The sequence below is a fragment of the Bacillus rossius genome, chromosome 8, assembly GCF_032445375.1.
Source record: "Bacillus rossius redtenbacheri isolate Brsri chromosome 8, Brsri_v3, whole genome shotgun sequence".
In the NCBI taxonomy this organism is placed as follows: domain Eukaryota; kingdom Metazoa; phylum Arthropoda; class Insecta; order Phasmatodea; family Bacillidae; genus Bacillus; species Bacillus rossius.
The window spans coordinates 30289748-30310394 of NC_086336.1; the positions used below are offsets into that span (position 1 = coordinate 30289748).

At 38.0% G+C, this 20647-nt stretch overlaps 1 long non-coding RNA gene across 1 annotated transcript in view; it reads left to right on the forward strand.

Annotated features, from left to right (window-relative positions):
• The window catches only part of LOC134534703 (uncharacterized), a 431047-nt gene that overhangs the window by 86655 nt on the left and 323745 nt on the right, over positions 1-20647 (forward strand). The window lies entirely within an intron of this gene.

A 20647-nucleotide genomic window follows, 5' to 3' on the forward strand; every position in this document is an offset into this window, starting at 1 on the left:
GGAATGGGCCCAAAGCGATTATGAATGCTCTCAACATTGTCGAAAAATGCGCCAACATTTGATTTGTTGATGCTTTTATTTGTGCTAAGATTGGTGGGTCCCAGGGTCTTGAAAGAAATATCAGCGTGACTCTTCAGGAATACCCTCATTCGTTCTTCTCCAGCTGGTTGCTGCCTATCCCAATTTTACGGATATTTTTTGTCATTCACACAAGCAAACTTGTATTCTAACGCTTGCAAGTTGTTTTTTTGATAAACCATAGTTAATTTTCGCTACTTTTTTTAAAAGTGAAACTTATTTAGACCAAATTTTAAGGGAACAGGTTGCGGACGGTGCAGAGGAATTGTAGGGCCACGATGTTTTGAGCGGGCTCCACGTGGCGGCGTGCGGCTCAGGTTGAACCCCACCATGCTGCAGGGATAGGCGGGTCGCGGTGGTAGGGACCCGCCTGCGACTGACGCCATCAGACATGCTGGCATCTAGTAAGGGAGTGTTTGGGCAGAGGGTAACACAGAGGGGTTTGAGCTTATTTTTTTGCACGGCGCCACATAATATATTCGCAAGAAAATCGTGTTATTTCAAGTACGTATTGTTTTAATTACTAGTGTATATCATTATTGTTGAACAGTGACATATAAATATTATTTCACCAGTAAGTAATATGTTAATTAATCATTATTCATTGATAAATAATTGTTGATACCCTGAGCAACTTTTTTAAGTGAGTAATAATTTTTATATTCGTGTTTATTTAAAAAATTGTCTTCTCTTCTCTCTCTCTCTCTCTCTCTCTCTCTCTCTCTCTCTCTCTCTGCCATTTCTACCCCTTACGATATACTCACAAGTCGAGGTTTGAATTGCCAAAGAAGTTTCACTTCTATCACGTGTACTAAGTTACACGCGTTCTTTTTTTATGTCGAGGTTCGGTTTGTGATGAAAGGTTTAACTTTCAGAATCCCAGAATTGCGAAATTTGTATTGACCAAGTAGCCAGTTCAACATTGTATACTTTGCAGGCTTTTCTGATATTTTCTTTTTAGGAGGTGCCAAAACCGATCTTACAGCCCTTCTCATAGCATCTGGATCTACCGGGTCCTCTTAAGGCCACACTTACTTCTTGACATAGCGATCTGTTACAAATAAAGGCTAGCATCATACCTTGGAACATGTTCAATGGCACATGATTATGTGTATGCCAAGGTTCAAGAGGTAGAAATAATTAACAGACAAGGTGGCCGAAGCTACTGTTTAGAATACAACTTTAATTGCATTGAATGAATCTATTCAACAACAATTTCAGCAACATACATAATGTCAAATACAACTTTCTTTCTCGTGTATTGTATTTTTATTGTGAGCATATTATCTAAATTTGAAGTAAGGTTGGGACGAAAGTAACTGAATAACTTTTCGTCTACGTTGATGTGTTTGTATGGGGTTCTGTGCGACTTTAAATGAAAAAAAAAAAAAAAACGTTAAAGTGCCTCTTAACTGCTTTATGCATTACACCCTAGAGCCACATAAGAAACCAGCTTTACAGTTTTTTATACATGTTGCAATTTTAGCCACACACATTTTAATGCCAAAAATAGCTTTCAGTTTTTACTCCTAATTAAAAAAAAAAAGAAAGTAAAGGACGGAGTTCGTACGAAACTATGAAAAATTACATTTCTGAAAACATAAAAATTGGCGAGTGAGTTTCCACGAAACTAATACATCTTTAGGAAGATAACTTCTTCCGGCGTGCAGTGGTGACCTAAATTGTTAAAGAATACTATTAATATCCTGAAATATCAGCATGATTCAAGTAAAAAAAAAAGTCATTTAAATTTTTCTAGTTATAATTTGGTCAAGCCAGCTCAAAACAGTAAATATTTTATTTAAAGTTAATTTAAGAATAATTTGTGCCCCTATAAATTTTAATTATAATAAATTAATTTTGATATTTAATTTTTCGTTGTTATTTAAACATGTTACTTAACGCACAGTTACATTTTTAATCTAACTTACAAATCGCCTAATGTCAGTTAGTAATTTAGTGCTACCAAAATATTTATAATACATATTATTTATGGCATTTAAATATGACTGCTGCCATAAATATAGTTTTTCATAAATTGAAATAATAATAATCTTCTTGATGTTAATGCTTAACTTTATGAAACACTCCAAAGATTAAATTTATTAGTATTTTTTATTTAACAGAATTTTCGATTTAGTTCATTAGCTGTTAGGTACATTTGCTACTAGTTGCTCCATATATTAGTCATAATTGAAAAAAGAACTCATTACTTAATGTGGACACTATTACAATTTTCTTTTCAAAAATAATATCATTATAAAACGATTGAACTATTTTAATGTAATTTATTATTTTTACAAATATTCCTTACGCTAAATATGATTTTATATCTAGATATGTGTCTTATTTTTATAATAACACATTATAACACAAAAGTTAAGCCAAGGTATGAATCCAATGCTATGAAAGTCGCTATTTGATGTGTTAACACTTTCTTTCAGCATATTTCAACAGCTGTTGTGAACTCAATAACAGTTGCTGAATTGATGGTATTTTTAAGATTAATAAACTAAAGTTAAAAATAAAATATATACATTTTTGTGCTTTCTTTGGTATCCTGTAACATACCAGAGATTTTAATTAGTAGATAAACCTCTCTATGTATTTATCTCAAGATCCTCTTTCACTGGATTTTCCTTTTGAGACCACGTTTTGTTTTTGTTACCTGCGTTAGTCTGTGGTTTCCAATAATTCCTCGTTGAACGTGAATAATTTTTGATCTACAGCGTGTCTCTGTTTTCTGCTAGTTTTATTCCTTCCCCTCGCTCAAACTGCTGCTCTTTATTGTCTCTTAAGCTTTCCTTTTATGAGCAACCCTTCTCTATGGTTATTTCTCAAGAGTTCTGTGATATTTATGACCTCTCGTAATTAACGTTGCTCTTTAACGCAATATAAATCAAAATGCACGAAACCCGGTCTTTATTATAGTCAGATATAAAGCTTTTAGTCTTACTAAACTTGCTTCACTTTAAAAAGACTTAGAAACTTTTTTTAAAATTTATTGTATGGTATTGACGTAAAAAAATTGGCCTGTAAGCAAAGCAAATATTTTTACACGAATGTGTTGAAGTGTAGCGTTGATTGAAGAATTTAGATCTACCGTTATTTAAAACAAATTTTATATATTATTTTACTTACTGGTATGAATAACAGTTTATCTGTCGTTATTATTGATTTTTGTTAAACGAAAATTAAAACTGGAGCTTTTTTATTTGTTAAATATGCATATCGTTATATTGAAGTAAATCTCTCAAAAGTACAGAAGACTTTAAAAGAGGCAGAGTGTTAAAAAGTAATTTACGTAAAAAAAACTTTTTTTTTCAAAAGAATGCTCCGAAGTTATCATATTTACTTCTCATATATTCTGAACAATTTTACTGAACATGTATTTAATCATCTAATAACCAATAGCTGTGGTAACAGGGTTTCACTCGGGTTGGTAACGATTTTTAATAGAAGGACATTTTTGAAGTGTTGCTATAAAAAGCTAATATTTAAATTAATGTCAAGTTCAGACATTTTTTTTCGTATCTGATCTTTAAAATTAAATTTTATAACGATTGCTGTATCATCATCATTGGAAAGATAATTACAGATATACTGGATTAAGATCCTACAAGTATGTTACCTTGCGATATATTTAAGATGCACAAGATATATGACGGGTATAAAAACATATTTATAACGCACGTATGCACCACATGCCAGCACGTTTAAGAAGAAGTCCATTTAGTCGTTTTTATCTGTTTTGTATGTACAAATATTTCTGAATATTATACAAAATATATTTATTTTAAATAACATAGCTATGTATATTTGGAATAGTTTAAATTTATAACAGTGAAATATTTTTGGATATCGGTTCAATATTTCCGAGTTCTTACAAACAAATAAACAAACTTTCTTTGAAAATGTCGTATGGATAAAAACGATGTAGTGTTGTTAGCTGAATTAAGATAGTTTGAGAGGTGTGCATGGTTTTATTCTCTCTTTTGACTACCCTGCAAGCATAGCAAAGACAAAATAAAATTCGCCTCCTAGCAGTCGACATGACCATTAAAAAAGGTGAACGAATTATTGTAATTTCCTTATGACGCGCTATACCTGATACTTTTTGAAATTTAAATGTGGTGCCCTTTTGAAATTTAAAAATGGCACTCCCTAGCAGATGACACTACCACTATAGCCTTATACACTCTTATGGCTACAGCTGCTACTAGTGATGGCGCACTCCTGACAGACAAAACTAGTACTATTTGTCCGACTTTCAAGAAATAAGTATTTGATAATTCGTGACAGGTACCTAGAAATATTCAGGATGTATAAAAAATACACGCATGAAAACTTATAGAGGAGACATAAATGTCAGTGAACGTTGTTCCCAAGATGCTTCCGTTTATCGCGCTAGAGCAGTTACCCGTCGATAAGTAGGCTACATATACTGGATTACTATTACGTGGAGTTCCATATCGGCGATTGTGTGAGCGGTATGCAACATACTACGCACGCGTATTTATGTATTTTCCCGATATGGCTTTTCACATAATAGAGATTCAGTGAATTTTATAGTACACAATAACGGCTATAATGCTCTGAACCTTTATTCGTCTACATGTCTGTCTCTTCTATATGTTCTGTATATGTACCAAACGTTTTGAATTTTATTTTATATACTGCATGTATACTACTTTAAATTACTTGTTAAATTTAATTATTTTAGCAATTTATCTCATATGTGGCCCTGCAGTTTGGAAAGAAACGCTCGTCATCGTTTTCGTTTGGAAAATTTAGACAGGTCAGTGCTATGCGCAAAAATTAAGAAGCGGTGCATACAAATTGAGTTTTAATTCGACCTATAACATACGGCGTGCGGGGTCAACAAGAAAAAAAATATTAGAAAGAGCATAATACAGTTTTTCCCAAACTTTGAAAAGTTAGAGATAGACAACTGTTTTACTGCAAACAATATTGAACGTATTCAAGATGGACCACTAGGCGTTTGGATGGTGTTTATTGAAAAAATGTTCTGCAACCATCGCTACCGTAAAATGTTCATTGAAATAATTGGTGGTAACAACATGTCAAATGTATGGGTTTTCTGTGTGTGTTGTTGAAAACTTTGTTATTGTACTGGATGAATACTTCTGCGTGGTCATATTTCTGCAAGAGGAGCTAGTTTTTTTTGTATGTTTTAAAAGCTTATTATTTGAGCAGTTTTTAAATTATCTATATTTTTCTACAATGCTAATAAAACAAATGGTGTGAAACGAAATGCACTCATTGTCTTGAAGCTTTCACGTTATTTATTTTTACTTCCATGGCCAATGGTCAGTGGATAAATATTTTTGCGAGTAATTGAAGGCATATATGATTTCAACTAATTTTTTTACGTTCTTTGAATGATTCTTTCAGTTTGTATGATTGATTAAAAACATTATTATGGACATAACCCAGACCTGGTTTTCAATGTATGTCATAGAGAAACCCCAACAATACACAAGAAAGGTGAATACACAAGTACACAGAAAGAAAAAACAATTTAAAGTCAGCCGAAGTGTAATGTCTGTGCCTGACGACGGAAACAGATGTCAGTTCCCGAAACTTCTGCAACTGTTTTGTTTTAGGAAGCCTGCTGTGTTCATCTTTGCCGTTGTCTTTGTCTATTTAGTTATATACCTGGATTCGCCTATGCATAGCTGTGTTGTCGTGTTGTCCAGAGTATATATTTTGTATCATCGTTTGATTCCTCTGTTTGTGGCTGTGTTGCCCAAAATGTTTTTTTTTTTAATAACTTGTTATAACTGTCTCTTCTTTGTCTGCCCACTGTGTTTGTCTGTGCTGAGGAGCAAAAACCCAGCCGCCATATTAGATGACCTTGACCTTAATCATTGACCTTGACTGTTGACCTTGACACTGGTGGCCATCTTTGATTTCACCATCTTGGATTCTAGAACTTTTTGCCATCTTGGAATACGCCATCTTGAATTCTAGAATGTTCCACCATCTTGTTTTTCAGAACTATCCGCCATCTGGTTTTCCAGAACTTTCCGCCATCTTGGAATCGAGTGCCACACTCCTAAACGTTGCACTTTTCGTTACAGTGACAGCATCAATTGCTCACTCTAAAAGTTGCAATTTAAGACACATTAATTGTTCATAATGGTCGAGACGACAGAGCTCTTTTTCCCTGGCACCCACGTTTACCTGACATAACGCCATGCGATTTTTGTTTCCTTTGGAGCTTCTTAAATATCGTGTCTACGTTCCGCCGCTACCTAATGATTTGCCATAGTTGTGACACAGAATTGAAGAGGCTATTGCTTCCATTACTCCGGACGTGTTAACCAAAGTGTGGGTAGAATTTGACTTTAGGTTGGATTTGTGACGTATAACTGAAGGTGCACATACTGAAATTTTGTAAGAACAAATAGGTTAGATTACCATCAATTTGATGTATGATTGGTTGTGAATAGTCTAAATTAAACTGTTATATACATTCTTGTATGGACAACCTCTACAATCACCAGTCCATGGCGGCGACCCCAGCGCATCTGGCGGAGCAGGTGACGACTGGCTGTAACCACGCCGTGGGAGGGGGATGGTTATGGAGAACACAGCCCGGCTCGGCCGCCAGGAGACTTTTTTTATTGGTTCCAATTGGTTAACAGCTGCCGCGCCGATTGCCTCGCGTCTCCACGTCGCTTCTGCCGTCCGTGTGCCGTGCTGGCGCGCTCCCAGCTCCGTGAAACACTTGCACACCACAGCATATGAGCATATGATGTCGCATTTTGTGTTTGTTAAACCAAGAGAGAGAGTTTGTCTGTCTGCGTTCTCGTAGCGGGGAGTAGGCGAGGCCTAGAGCCGTGGAATTCGATACGTGGATATCTAGGGGGGAAGGGAGTCCACTTCGAAGATATTGATGTGTTAACATCTTAGCTCTCGGTATACGGCATTTGGTGGGGGTAATTTTGTGAGAATGTAAAATGGAACGGAAGTCGTATGGAACGGAAATGTTTAACCACTGTGCTGCCATCTGTGGCGGATAGTGGGAACAAAAGTTCATATAGACAAAGGGAAACCTTATAACTTTAACTGTAAATTAATTTTAACAAGACGGGCAGTGTGTTGAATAAAATTAGTTGACGAAAATCAGGTCCAAAGCCAGGGTTTAGTATATATTTTGTTTTAAAGTAATTTGGATTTTATCGGAGTAGTTTCATTATACAGTTTAACATTTCTCTCTTCAAATCGAAAGATTCGATAGTTGACGTAGCTGCTCCGGCAGCGAATTCTAGCAGCGGGTGCGGAAACTACGTGCGATTAGTGTCAAGAAAATTTTTGCATATTCATCACGCTCGGCATTATTTTGAATAACTCTACGTTAAATTTGGTGTCCCGAGTTTCGTATTATAAGTTTATTTGCAACGTGAAAACACACGAATATACTCGTTACTTAAGTTAGATGTTTAGATACCACTCGCTCATTATTTCTTTCTTTTTTTTTCCAAAAAAAGTCTTAGTTTTTTTTATTATTTTAATTTTTTACCGAAATTAGACCAAATTTTTCTGATAATCTCAATAGCAACGGCTATAGCAATGTTGATAATGCTTTCTTCTTGTCTTGACAATTCAATTGTTGATGTTTTCATCGTCTCCTGGCAACGGCTGTTGCATTGTTGTCGCCTCATTCACTTGCGGATCATAATCCAGTCTTTCTGTAATCACTTCAAACAGAATTAGTTCCATAAATGTGAATTTGAAGGCTCGTAAGAATGGTTGAACTCGTGATGGCGTCTTTTGTTTATTTTTCTTCTGGTTATTTTAGTCATTATAACTTTATTGTTTTTCTTTAGATTTCCAAATTTTGATTCAGTTTATTCCTTTTCTTTCGAGACGCTAATTGGCGTACCCAAGAGGAGGGGCATGTACAATGAGCAGTGCGAGTGTTCTGCCTGTAGACTGCCGTGGCGAAGCACGGGTATATCATCAAGGTATAATTAATACGAATAAATAATAGAGCTTTAAATATTTCTAAGTACATTTTGTTTCCATGGTGAAATAAACGGAAGATTTTATAACATTCAAAAATTTTTCCTTAAAACATAGTTTGTGCGTTATTATTTTTCATCTCTGATTCATAGTTACGTTACGACAAGCGCAAGCGAGCCCCCACAGTGAGCGTTTTCTTAATTCCAGTGAGGGCAGCTCTGCTCCCAACCCTCCGTGATCTAAACCCATGCTTGTACACCTGCAACCGTCGTGAGTTATAATCTTAAGGCTCAAACCCATCAGCCAGGTATTTCTTTGTTTGTTTTTGAAGTGAAACGTAAGTCAAGGTAATGACGTCATCAGAGAGCATAACACAAGTGTAACGCTCAGAGGGCGACGAAGAATGCAACGATCAGGAGCTAGACGATCAACGACGGAGAGGAGTGAGGCGCTCGATGGAATTTTTTTTTACATAATAGCGCTTGCGCATTTTTGCGCATTTACATACTTGCTCACTCGCAAACTTGCACGTATTCTTCCTGGCATTCTTATGCCTCTTTTCTGTGAATCTCCTTTAATGATTGGACTACAGTTATTTTGATACGCCAGAGCTAGTAATAAACACAGATTAGCAGTGTGACCTTATCGTGTGGATTTTTCGGCCGTGTAACTGTTCTGCCTTGAGTGTTAATTGTGCGGACCAGATGTATTGCAATCTGTCATATCGTGGGTAAGGAGCGTTTGGTGTGAGCGGGACGGGAGGGGAAGTAAGGAAAAGGAATACATGTAAGTGAGGTGCGGCCAAGGAGGTTGAGATATCTCCTTGGGCGCGGTATTTTTCTTCGGGTACTATACCCTTTTATAATGAATGTTCAGGAGTGGCTACGTATGCATGATTATGTGGTAAGTTTGTGAAGCCTTTTTTCTTCCTTCAGAGACTTGTTGCGCCATTGGTTGGACGCCATAAAACATTGGCTAAAGTGTAGTGTTTGCATTGTGGAAACAGTTTTAAATTACTTTTGCTGTATGAAAACAACTTTTTACCGACGTAGATACTAATTAATACTTATTAACCATCATCTCAAAGTTACCAAGCACAATTTCAGCAACACTTTGGGAAAAACACTGTGGCGATGGCGAGTTAAAATTGTGACTGCAACTATGTCACAGCATGACATCTCCTAACAATTCCTAACAACATGTGTATGTTTACTGTGTAGTTTCACGGAGAAGCATTATTACGTTGTGTGATGTTTTTAAAACAGTTGATGTTTAATCAAGAGAGATGTTGGGAAGATCAGAGCAATAGGTATGAAGTTCATGAGAAGTATGTTGGCAGTTACAAGGCGAGACGGAATCATAAATAAGTTGGTGCAAGCAAGAGCAGGAGTACAGGACTTGAATGATAGATCATGGGGGAAAAAAACAAGAATGAGATGGTGTGGCCAAATCCACAGAATGGGATAAAAAGAGGCTGGCTAGAAAAATGATGGATTTTAAATAAACAGGAATAAGAAGGCTCCAAGGATGGCCAAGGAGAATAATGTATCCGTGTAAAGATGGAGAAATAGTGGAGTACAAAATAATATGGAATTTTACTTTTTTGACACTGCCGTAAGCTGGAAGCAGTTGATGATTATGATGATCATAATGGTGATGATGACGAATGTGTAACCGTATCATGCCAAGTCAGCACTATTTGACACTGTTGATCCGTTCCAAGCAATGGAACTATGGAGTTCAGCTCGCCAGATGTTTGGCCCTCTCTATGCAAATGGGCACACAGTTCCTACTATTTCAGCATGGTGTAAGACCCAGCAATGTTGTGTATGCCAAGACTTGTGGTTGCGTCATGCTTCTTCTCAACACGGAAATAGTTGCATCCTCAAATTGGCGCAAGGGGGGGGGGGTTGGAGAGAGAGAGATGCTGGGCTCTTATCTACCATCCCCGGAGACTCGCTAATTCAATACAACTGGAGAAGCCAATTAAAGGCAAGGGGAAACTCATGTGCAAGGGATTGACTGGCCCCCCTTCCTTCCCATCCACGCCGTAAACTCATTTAAATGTACGTTCCCCCTATACCTCTTGGTCTACCTTCTCTTTTTGGCCCCCTTTGTGCGCACGTAGAGGGCTGCAGTGGTCATTTGCTCACTTCGATACTAACCCCCACCCCCACCCCCCGTGGTGCTCCCTATCAGGGACTGGAGTGGAGTGGACGACCCGCGGCGAGCTCGTCGACTGCTTTTTTTCTTCCTGACAACGGGACTGGAAAACTGGCCAGCTGAGCCGCGTGACTGTGTTCGTGCCTCATTGGCCGAAGGGCGAGCTTCGCTCCAACGAGCCGCGCTTTCGGACAACAGCACACTCGTGTTCTAGCACGAGTGGCGCTCATTGCGCGATCCTGTGTTTGCTGTCTAGCACGTGGCTGTGGGTTCCCACAGCAGCCGCACCGTCAAAAAAATATTAAGAGAGTCTTTCAGTACTCGCCAGTGGTGTGTAAACATCTAACCTCGGTAACGAGCAAATTCATGTGTTTTCATGCTGCAAATAAACTTATGAAACGAAACTCGGAAACGCAATTTAACGTAGAATTCTTTAAAATTATTCCGAGCCTGACAAATGTACGAAAAAAAATCATTTTAAAGGAAAACGTTAATATTTGTTCCCTTTTTAAAACCTAACTATAATTTATTTTAACGTTATGGTACTAATGATTTCTTAAAAAAAAAAAAAAAAAAGTGTTCGCATAGTTTTTTTCCAATGGCACTTCCTTTCCATTCACGAAATTTCACCTACCAAATGCCGTATACCGATAGTTAAGATGTTTACACATTAAAAATTTCACCTTCAGTGTACGATTATCGCTGGTTGCAAATTATCCAGGGTTCTTCGTATATTTACACCTATCTTCGTTATTTCATGGACTCTGAGTTCACTTAACGTTGGACATGTATCCAAGAGACTATTCTTGGTATATTAACAAGACATTCAAAAATTGGTAAAGTCTACAGTTAGAACACTCTATTTTTGTCCAAGTGTGTGTTTACCTTTGTTTAGAACGAAACATACAAATCTGACAATCCCAATGTCAAAGCACACAAGTGTATTGTTGTCACCTCGTTCACTTGCGGATCATAATAAAGTCTTTCTGCAATAATCTTCAAACATAATTAGTTACATAAATGTGAATTTGAAGGCTTGTAAGAACAATTGAACTCCAGATGGCGTCTTTAGTGGACAGCACTGAGGAAAAAAATTTAAAGGAAAGCAAATGCTGCCCTGAAGACGGTGACTGCAGTGCCGACCGAAACGTTTTTCAGCTTTCACGTGGCTGCAACACATGCTGAGCTGATGAGTGCCCAGCAAGAGCCTTCGAACCAAGAGTTTTCAAGAGGTAAACGTCATATTCACTGAAATTGAGTCAATTTTTTAATCTAACATAACTACTAAGTATATTTGTAGGAGGGGCGCGGGATAGAGAGTGACCTAGGTGCGTCTCAGGCCGAAGTCTATACGCCTGGCAATGCAGGGAGGGTTACAATGCATAATGAGGTAGGAGAGGATTGGCCAGCCATGGCAGCAATTGGCGCCATGACTAACTCCAGCTTAACGAGCAGAGAGCCGAACAATTCCTACATATCCTACATTCGCCACTCGCTCGTGCAATTTTGTAGTAAAAAAAAAACATTTTGTGAAATTGCAGATTTTTTTTTTTACTTTTTTCGAGTATTGTAAATGTCCCTGACTAACCAAACCATCCTTTCATTTTAGTAATGATCACCTAGACGTACGAAAACCTCTTTCTCGGGGAAGAAAATATTATAAATGAATTTTTGAGCGAATTTTATTACTTAAACAATGATTTTATTTATTATTATGTTAACAGACCCTGCATAATCTAACTTATAATTCCACAACACAAAAAAAATGGTTGGGTGGCCACCACGCGCGTTACAAGTAAATATTCAAACTTCAATAATCCACTTGAACTGTTAAAAAATATACCCAGTAGTCCACTTGAGCAGTAAAACTAATCAATAAATGTGGTTTACACTGGATGTTCACAATAAATTTTAACGAATATGACTCTGAAAACTCTGTAAAGAGTCTTGCAATGTTCTTGACACTCAACTGCATTCGTTATTCTTCCTTCCACTCCCGTCACATCCATTGAGCGCCCCACTCCTAAGCTTTACACTTTTAGTTTTTCGTTATGCTCCGATGAGTATTCGCCTTGACTTAACCTACCGACTGTAAATAAGTTTCACTTGAAAAAGAATTTCCTTATAATGCACGAAAAAGAATTATTCGAATTTCTGACTCGGGGTTGGTGAATCTTAGGTTTCTCGTGCGCAAGCTACAGTACCTACAAAATGAGTGGTCGCCATAGGCTGTGCTTTTTTCCTTTGACCTCGCGATCGCCGTTTCCGCAATTTAGCGCAGCTCACGCTAGTGCTAAGACCCCCTGCATTAGCAAGCTGCATCAGCAGGACAAACAAGGAAACTGCAAAGTGACTCACGCCGGCTGTTTGTAAACTCATCCTGACCGCGACTTCGACTTGCGGTGCGTGGAAAACTGACCACTCAGAAGCGAAATGATGTGACGGATGCGATCCGTTCATTTTCCTGTCGCATAACCTACGGCTCGGTCTCACACGGAAAGTTGGAATTTTCCATTTTATAGTATCATTTCCCTCAGAGGATCATTCCTATAAATATTAAACGCAATAACTCTCTTACATTTCTCATTCCTTCACAAATATTTTTAATAGTAAATACACGCTGAAAATATTAATGACAAAACAACAAACAGTATCAAACAATAGAGGTATCGTGTTAAAATTACAGAAATAGTCCTAAACTTATATTAATGACGAATACAAATTTAAAAAAAAATTGTCTGTGAGTATTTAAGTACTTACAATTGATGTGTAAACATTTAACCTCGGTAAGGAGAAAATTCGCGTGTTTGTATATTGCAAACCTCAGACATAACATTTAATTTATAATCCTTTAAATTAATGCCGAGCGTGATAAATACACAAAGAAGTGTATTTTCAACTACATTTCTTGTCGCGAATCACACTTAGACTCCGCACCCACCGCTAGAATTAATTCTCTACCGAATTAGCTTCGTCGACTATCCAATGAAGCTCCGGTAAGAGTAAAAAACACTTAAAAAATACCAAACTCTGGCTAATTCAACATTCAATAACATAAAGTTTCCCTTTGTCTCTATGAACTTTGGTTCGTGCCATCCGCCACAGATGGCAGCACCGTGGTTACACATTTCCGTAACATGCAACTTCCGTTTCATTAACGAAATTATTCCTACCAAATGCCGTATGCAAAGCGCTGAGATGTTTGCACATAAAAAAAAAATCACATGGTAGCTATGTGAGACTGAAACTTAAAACTATGGTGTGCTGATGTTTGGGAAGTCCAGGCTAGAAAGGAGCCTAATTTCTACGTACCGGCAAAAATTCGCGTTATATTCCATCACCAGAGTAGAATCCAAACCTTGTACAAAGTAAGGACGGTGTCATTCGGTGATTGGCTGCTGCCACATTCTATATTCTACTGCGATTGGGAAACACGTTGATTGGCTGTTTTTGTTATTGGCTCTGTATTCCTTTACGGAGTGTCAAATAACTGAAGGTATCATTGAAATGCACAGCTGTTTGCAGTCTTATCTGTAGTCAAATAATAACGGGAATTTCGCATGTCCGTACTAACTGCGTATCAGACCTAAGATAGTACGCCAAATCATGCGGGTTTCTAACCATGCAGAAGAGATAGCATGCATCGTAGGTTTTGTTTTGGTATTGGACGATTACGGCAGCGATCAGAGCCATGGTTTACTCCTTTATATTAAGGTTTTGGCGTGTGAAATAGGTGCATGCATATTTCGCGAAAACATTTCGAGACTAGCTGAAAGTCAAAACAATGTAGCACCGTCTGTGTTCCGTGATTGGGCGAGTTTCTTTCAGATACATGTCGATTGTTACAACACCAATCACATGAAGTCAGTGCGGAATCAAACGCGTCCTGAGTGGCTCGGTAAAACAAGGCGACGCCTTCTCTCGCAGACGGCCGCCAATCACAAGGAAGAAACCGCTGATGCGGTTATACCTTGTTGCAGTCTAGTAGACGTACAGGGTTTTTCGCGAAAAATGCCTGCCCCTAGTGTGAAACCATTTTTTTTCTTTCGGAATTAATTTTTATAAGGAGTATTTCAAAAATTTTAGCTCTACATATCCCTTGCATTTGTTGTTCTGCCGCAAATATTTCAACAGATATTCACTTTGTGTAATATGTGAGGTGTAAATAGTCGCGCTAGTGATGATGATTACGAAGACTTGCGCCTTTTTACACTCATGATATTACACTAAGTGGATATCTGTTGGAAATATTTGTGGCAGAAAAACAAATGCAAGGGAGGTATCGAGCTAAAATTTTATAAATAACCCTTATAAAAAAAATAACGGAAAAAAAAAGGAAAAAAAATTAAACATAGAGTGTGAGACCGAAACTTAAACCCTAGTCTTAAGTTATTTAATATGGGTCCAGGTAAAACCTGCATAGCCATAGGGAAAACCCCGGGTTCGAGCAAGCAGGTGTAATACAGGACCAGTGGATGGTTCAGTAGAAAAGTTGGACAGCGCAGAAAAGTCTGTCGTTTAATATATATATAATATATATATATATATATATATATATATATATATATATATATATATATATATACTAGCGGACCCAACAGACGTTGTTTTGTTCAAACGTTTTAAATTTGAAAATTTACAGGAAATTGTGAATCTAAGCAATTTTTAAATCCACCTGAACACACACTTTAAAGTGGACCCGACAGACGGTGTCCTGTTCAAACGTTGTAAATCCAAAAATCATAATTTAAAAAAAACTATAAATTATAAAATACAAAACTTCAATTTTAAATATACTTTAAACTATAATTACTATAAGTAATTTAAATTACATAAATGTTATAATTTATTTTACAAACTTATATTTTTATTTTCAAAGAGACATCAATACGTCATAAGTTGCATAGAATAAAATGAGAACTAACAATTTAAAATTGTAGGTTAAGTTGATTGTTATTGAATGCACGTCTATACATAATTAAAAGTAATGAAAAATCGTGTTAAATACTCACTTTGATACTGCACCTTACATATTTTGCACAATGTATATTTTTTATTACATTTTAATATGTAGAATAAAATGAGAACTGACAATTTAAATTTGGAGGTTATGTTGATTGGTATTGAATTCACGTGTATACATAATTATAATCACGAAAAAATCATGTAAAATACTCACTTCAATACTGCACTTCACAAATTTGCACCTATATTTTAATTACACTTTAAAATGTTATTTCAATAAATAATAATATAATAATCTCAATAACCAAATTTATTTTAATTTTAAGGTAATAACAACAATTCATAAAATCCATCCAAAGATTAACAACAACACATAAATAAATACACAACACACACATATATATACTGTAAACCTAAACCATTCAAAGATCAACAACAATTTATAAATAAAAAATTAATTAAATAAACATTTTCCAGTGGACCAAATTGTGAATCTAAACCATCCTCAAATCCCCGTGAACTCACACAAAAAATTTCATCAAAATCGGTCCAGCCGTCTAGGAGGAGTTCAGTGACATACACACGCACACAAGAAATATATATAAAGATATATATACATATATATACATATATATACATATATATGTATATATAACTGGTTTCCAATAGATAATATGTAAAACTACAAGAAAGGTATTGTAACTTCGCACAACAAATTGCTATGGTTGTTTTTGCATATATGATAAACGTTTTTTCGAGATACTACTGAGTATTTCTTACGCATATTGGCACATAATTTTATATTTTAAATGATATTTCATTCAAGAATAATTTTTAAACCATGAAAAACATAAAAGAACATTCAACCATTTCACTTTATTTTGTTGTATTATGCTTACTATATGTGCAATTAATACTTGATAGCTATTTTGGGAACTGTTTATAAAAATAAATTTAACTATTGTAGGTACTGGGACAATCCAAAGCATAAATGCCCGGGTAATAATCCGAACCTAATATTACTGCAAGCACGTTTTTGTATCGGTACGGTTGCTTTCATTTAAATGTACAAATTTACAAGTATTTGTAATCTTTCCATTTAAAAAAAAATACAATTTACATGGATTTTACACTGGCTGGGTCTTCCATCTGGCCTGCTCACCCCAGGGAAGTTATCGTAACATTGTGTTACGCTATAATGCTGACCAGTTCAGCCGTATATGGAGACGTGTGTTGCTCGAGTTCGCGATTAATACGGCAATCTCGCTTTCCTACTGCGTAGGTATTCTTTGGCCGTGCTGTTTAGAGAACACCGCGTGTTGTTTGTTGTTCTTAGCTCGACGGGAGTTTGGCCTTCGAGGCAAGCCTAGTACTCCGGTATAATGCATGGTTACCAACCTAAGCAACATAAACCTCTAAGTATGGAGAGAGTTGGTTAGTTGTAAGACACTGGAGCCGTGTTATGGGGGAAACGGATTTGAATACTGATCCAGCGATCTTGATGATTTCTGTTTTCCGTGATATGCCTTATATACGAGTTTTTTTTTCAACCTCCGAACGGCTGTAATAAAAAAAACGGGAATGAATTGGGAAATTATTTTAATGTCAATAGAAACGTACATCTTTACTCTATTTTTCCACATAATCACCGTGCAGATTGAGACATTTGTCGTACCGATGCACCAGCTTTCCAATACCCTCTGCATAAAATGATGCCTCCTGCCTATTCAGCCACGTTTTAACAGTGCTCTGCAGTTCATCATTGGTGTTGAAGCGTCGTCCTCCAAGCCACTTTTTCAAAGTGGGGAAAAGGTGAAAGTCACTCGGTGCCAAATCCGGACTGTAAGGAGGGTGATCAAACACTTCCCATCGAAATCTTGCAAGGAGTTGTTGTGTTACGGCGGCACTATGCGGTCGGGCGTTGTCATGAAGCAAGACAACACCAGATGACAGCATTCCTCTCCGCGTGTTGCGTATCGACTGTCTTAGCCGTCGTAGTGTCGCGCAGTATGCAGCAGCATTGATTGTTGTCCCTGGCTTCATGAAATCAACCAGTAGCACACCTTGGTGATCCCAGAACACTGTAGCCATCTGTTTCTTGGTACTGATTGTCCGTTTGAACTTTTTCGGCTTGTTTGGAGAATAGGTGTGCATCCACTGTTGTGATTGAAGTTTTGTTTCTTCATTATCGAAATGAATCCATGTTTCATCACCTGTCACAATTTGAGTCAAAAAGTGTTCACCATCGTCTGCGTAACGCAGCAAAAACGACAAGGCTGATGCCATTCGCCGCTCCTTGTTGATGGCAGTCAACATCTTAGGTACCCATCGGGCACAGATTTTCCTGTATCCGAGATTGTCTGTAACAATGGCGTATAGGGCTGACCTTTAAATGAGCGGAAATTGTTCAGACAGTTCTGAAATCGTGAATCGACGTCTCTCACGAAAAATTGCATCAACTCTCTGAACTGTTTCATCTGTTGCTACCGACTTCCTTCCTTGGCCACCTTCATCATGAACATCAATACGGCCTTCGCGGAATTTCCGACACCACTCTCGCACAACGCCATCGCTCATAAAGTTTTTACCGTACACAACACTCATTCGGCGATGGATTTCTGCTGCAGTGTGCCCTTCTGCCTGTAAGAAACGGATGACTCCACGCAGCTCGCATTTTGCCGTACAGTTTATCGTTGCAGCCATGTTGACATTCCCATAACCAAGCTTCAACTGAGGTGTGAGTTGGCCGCTCCACATGGTTGGTGGAAGGGGGTAAACACTACGAGACGTGTCGATTCGTGTACGAGCGATTAGGGTATCGATTAATGGGCATGCCATGGAGAAATGAAACTGTAATCACACTGCAGGGCACTGTTAAAACGTGGCTGAATAGGCAGGAGGCATCGTTTATGCAGAGGGTATTGGAAAGCTGTTGCATCGGTACGACAAATGCCTCAATATGCACAGTGATTATGTGGAAAAATAGAGTAAAGATGTACGTTTCTTTTGACATTAAAATAATTTCCCAATTCATTCCCGTTTTTTTTATTACAGCCGATCGGAGGTTGAAAAAAAAATAACCCTCGTACTTCAGGCAAAAGGCAGAACACTTCTCGTCATTGGCATGGATGCCGGTAAGGTTTTGGGGGTGGGGATGTTTCTATGGAGGCTATCTTTACTGAAACGTGGACAGTTTACTTAATAATAACGCCTTAGCTGTGTTTCAAAGAATTTTTTTTAAATATTATTAAGTTTTTCACTTGTTGCATGCATATATGCCCAGACCGCCTTGTGAGATGAAATGTGTTGGTTACCCACACGCGCTAAACCCTTTGCCGCAGATCCGCAACTTCACAACAACTGCACATCCTCCATTTTTTATTTCGTCTCGTATGATATCACTGCCCACAGGCATAAATCTTTATAAAAAAAGTACCAATCCGTTCTAAGTGTACTCATCCCACACACACTATATGTTTTATATTAAAGTGAATTCGTGCAATTTAATTTCTAGCACACACTGTTTAACCAATTTTCGAAGTGAACATGCTACCTATTTACAGAATCTGCCGCTCCGTTTTTATGTCCATGACTGTACGAGCCCACATTCGATCCGCGTTTAATACCTACGGTTCTCATGACCCGGCCATCCCAACCCTTTCCATCGCTCCGTGACCCCTCTTGATCCTGCCATCCTCTTTCCCAGACCAATGTGGCCTCGGGCGAGGGGGGTGGGGAGGTTTGTGTGATTCCCACGTCTCGATCGCACCGCCTCGTTCGTTTCCATATTGCCACCCCACTTCCGGTTATCACCCGCTGCCAGACTTCCCGGCGTGGCGGCACGGATTACCCCCCCCCCCCCCATCCCCTCACTCCCCCCCCCCCCCAAACCAAACACACACATACACTACACACTTCTTCCACCCGCGGCCCACTTTCGTCGGAAAACCCTTCTCTCCCAGGAAGCGGGTAGAAAGTAGGTAAATTGTTTTTATTGTGTCTTTCCGCGGGCTACGGAGCTATTAATAGCTTTCATGTGACGCCACCCATGTACTGTCACTGAATTGAAGTAACTGGTACTTTTTTTTTCATTGCTGCTTGTTCAAAACTTTACTAGGCTGTGGCGATGCTTGTAGCTTCAAAATTCCCGCCTTGTAATTAGGACAAATAGCATCCTAGTGTCTGGCTGTGATTTTTGAGTTAATTCATGTATAGTATTTTTCCTGGTTGTAAATTATATACCTAAATCAAACTAACTCAAAAAAATCTTTTTGTCTGTCTGAGTGCTACAAACTATATGCTTCCAAGAATTGTGGAATTGAAAGGATTAGTAGACAGAGTATTACTTGATAATGCAAAAATGAAGGGCATTATTGAAACCCAACAACAGATGGCCTCACGAGTTGTTACTGCTGGACCAACTTATTCATCTACCTTGATAAGTGGGAAAATTGACGAAACAACAGAATGGCCTATGCTGAAGCCAAATAAGGAAATTGTGTTTGTTCTTCCTGAAAAGGAAGATCAAACAAGTGAAGTTACAAAAAAGGATCTTCTAGGAATAATTAATCCTATCAAAGAGAAAATGCAGTTCCAGAGTATTCGGAAGATCTCAAGAGGAGGGATTCTTATAGAATCTGAAGATAAGGGAACTATTGCGAAATTATTGAAGGATGAAAGATTCAAGAAATCGGGAATTCGGGTTAGTAGTTGGAAATAGGGGGTTCAAGCACAGGCGGAGGAGCCAGGAGCCCGCCATCTTGGATGACGTCATCGGCGGCCATCTTGGATGACGTCATCGGCGGCCATCTTGGATGACGTCATCATGACCTTTGACCTTGACCTTTGACCTTGCTAATCTATGCTAATCTATGCCAATCTATGCCAATCTACGCTAATCTATGTCAATCTATGCCAATCCATATGCTAATCTATGCTAATCCGTATGCTAATCTATGCCAATCCGTATGCTAATCTATGCTAATCTGTATGCTAATCTGTATGCTAATCCATGCCAATCCATGCTATTCCATCCGCCATTTTGTATTTCTAGAAATTTCCACCAACTTCGAATCGTGACGTCACCGTTGCACTTTTCGTCACGGCCGCCATCTTGGATTTGAATTTTTTTTTCGAACTTTTGAAATTCGATGTAAACATCAACCGCCATCTTGTTTTCGTCTGCTGGTGGCCGCCATCTTGTTTTCGTCTGCTGGTGGCCGCCATCTTGTTTCGTCTGCTGGAGGCAGCCATCTTGCGACGTCATATAGTTCTGTTGGTCGCCACCAGATAGCAGCAGGGATTATTTTATTTTTTTTCTTTAACTAAAATAATTTCAGTGCCGAGGCTGGGATTCGATCCATGGGACGTGAAAACGTCCAGGATGTCGTGGTTACGAGGCGGACACCTTGACCACTAGACCACGAGACCAATTGGGATATGGTGGAAT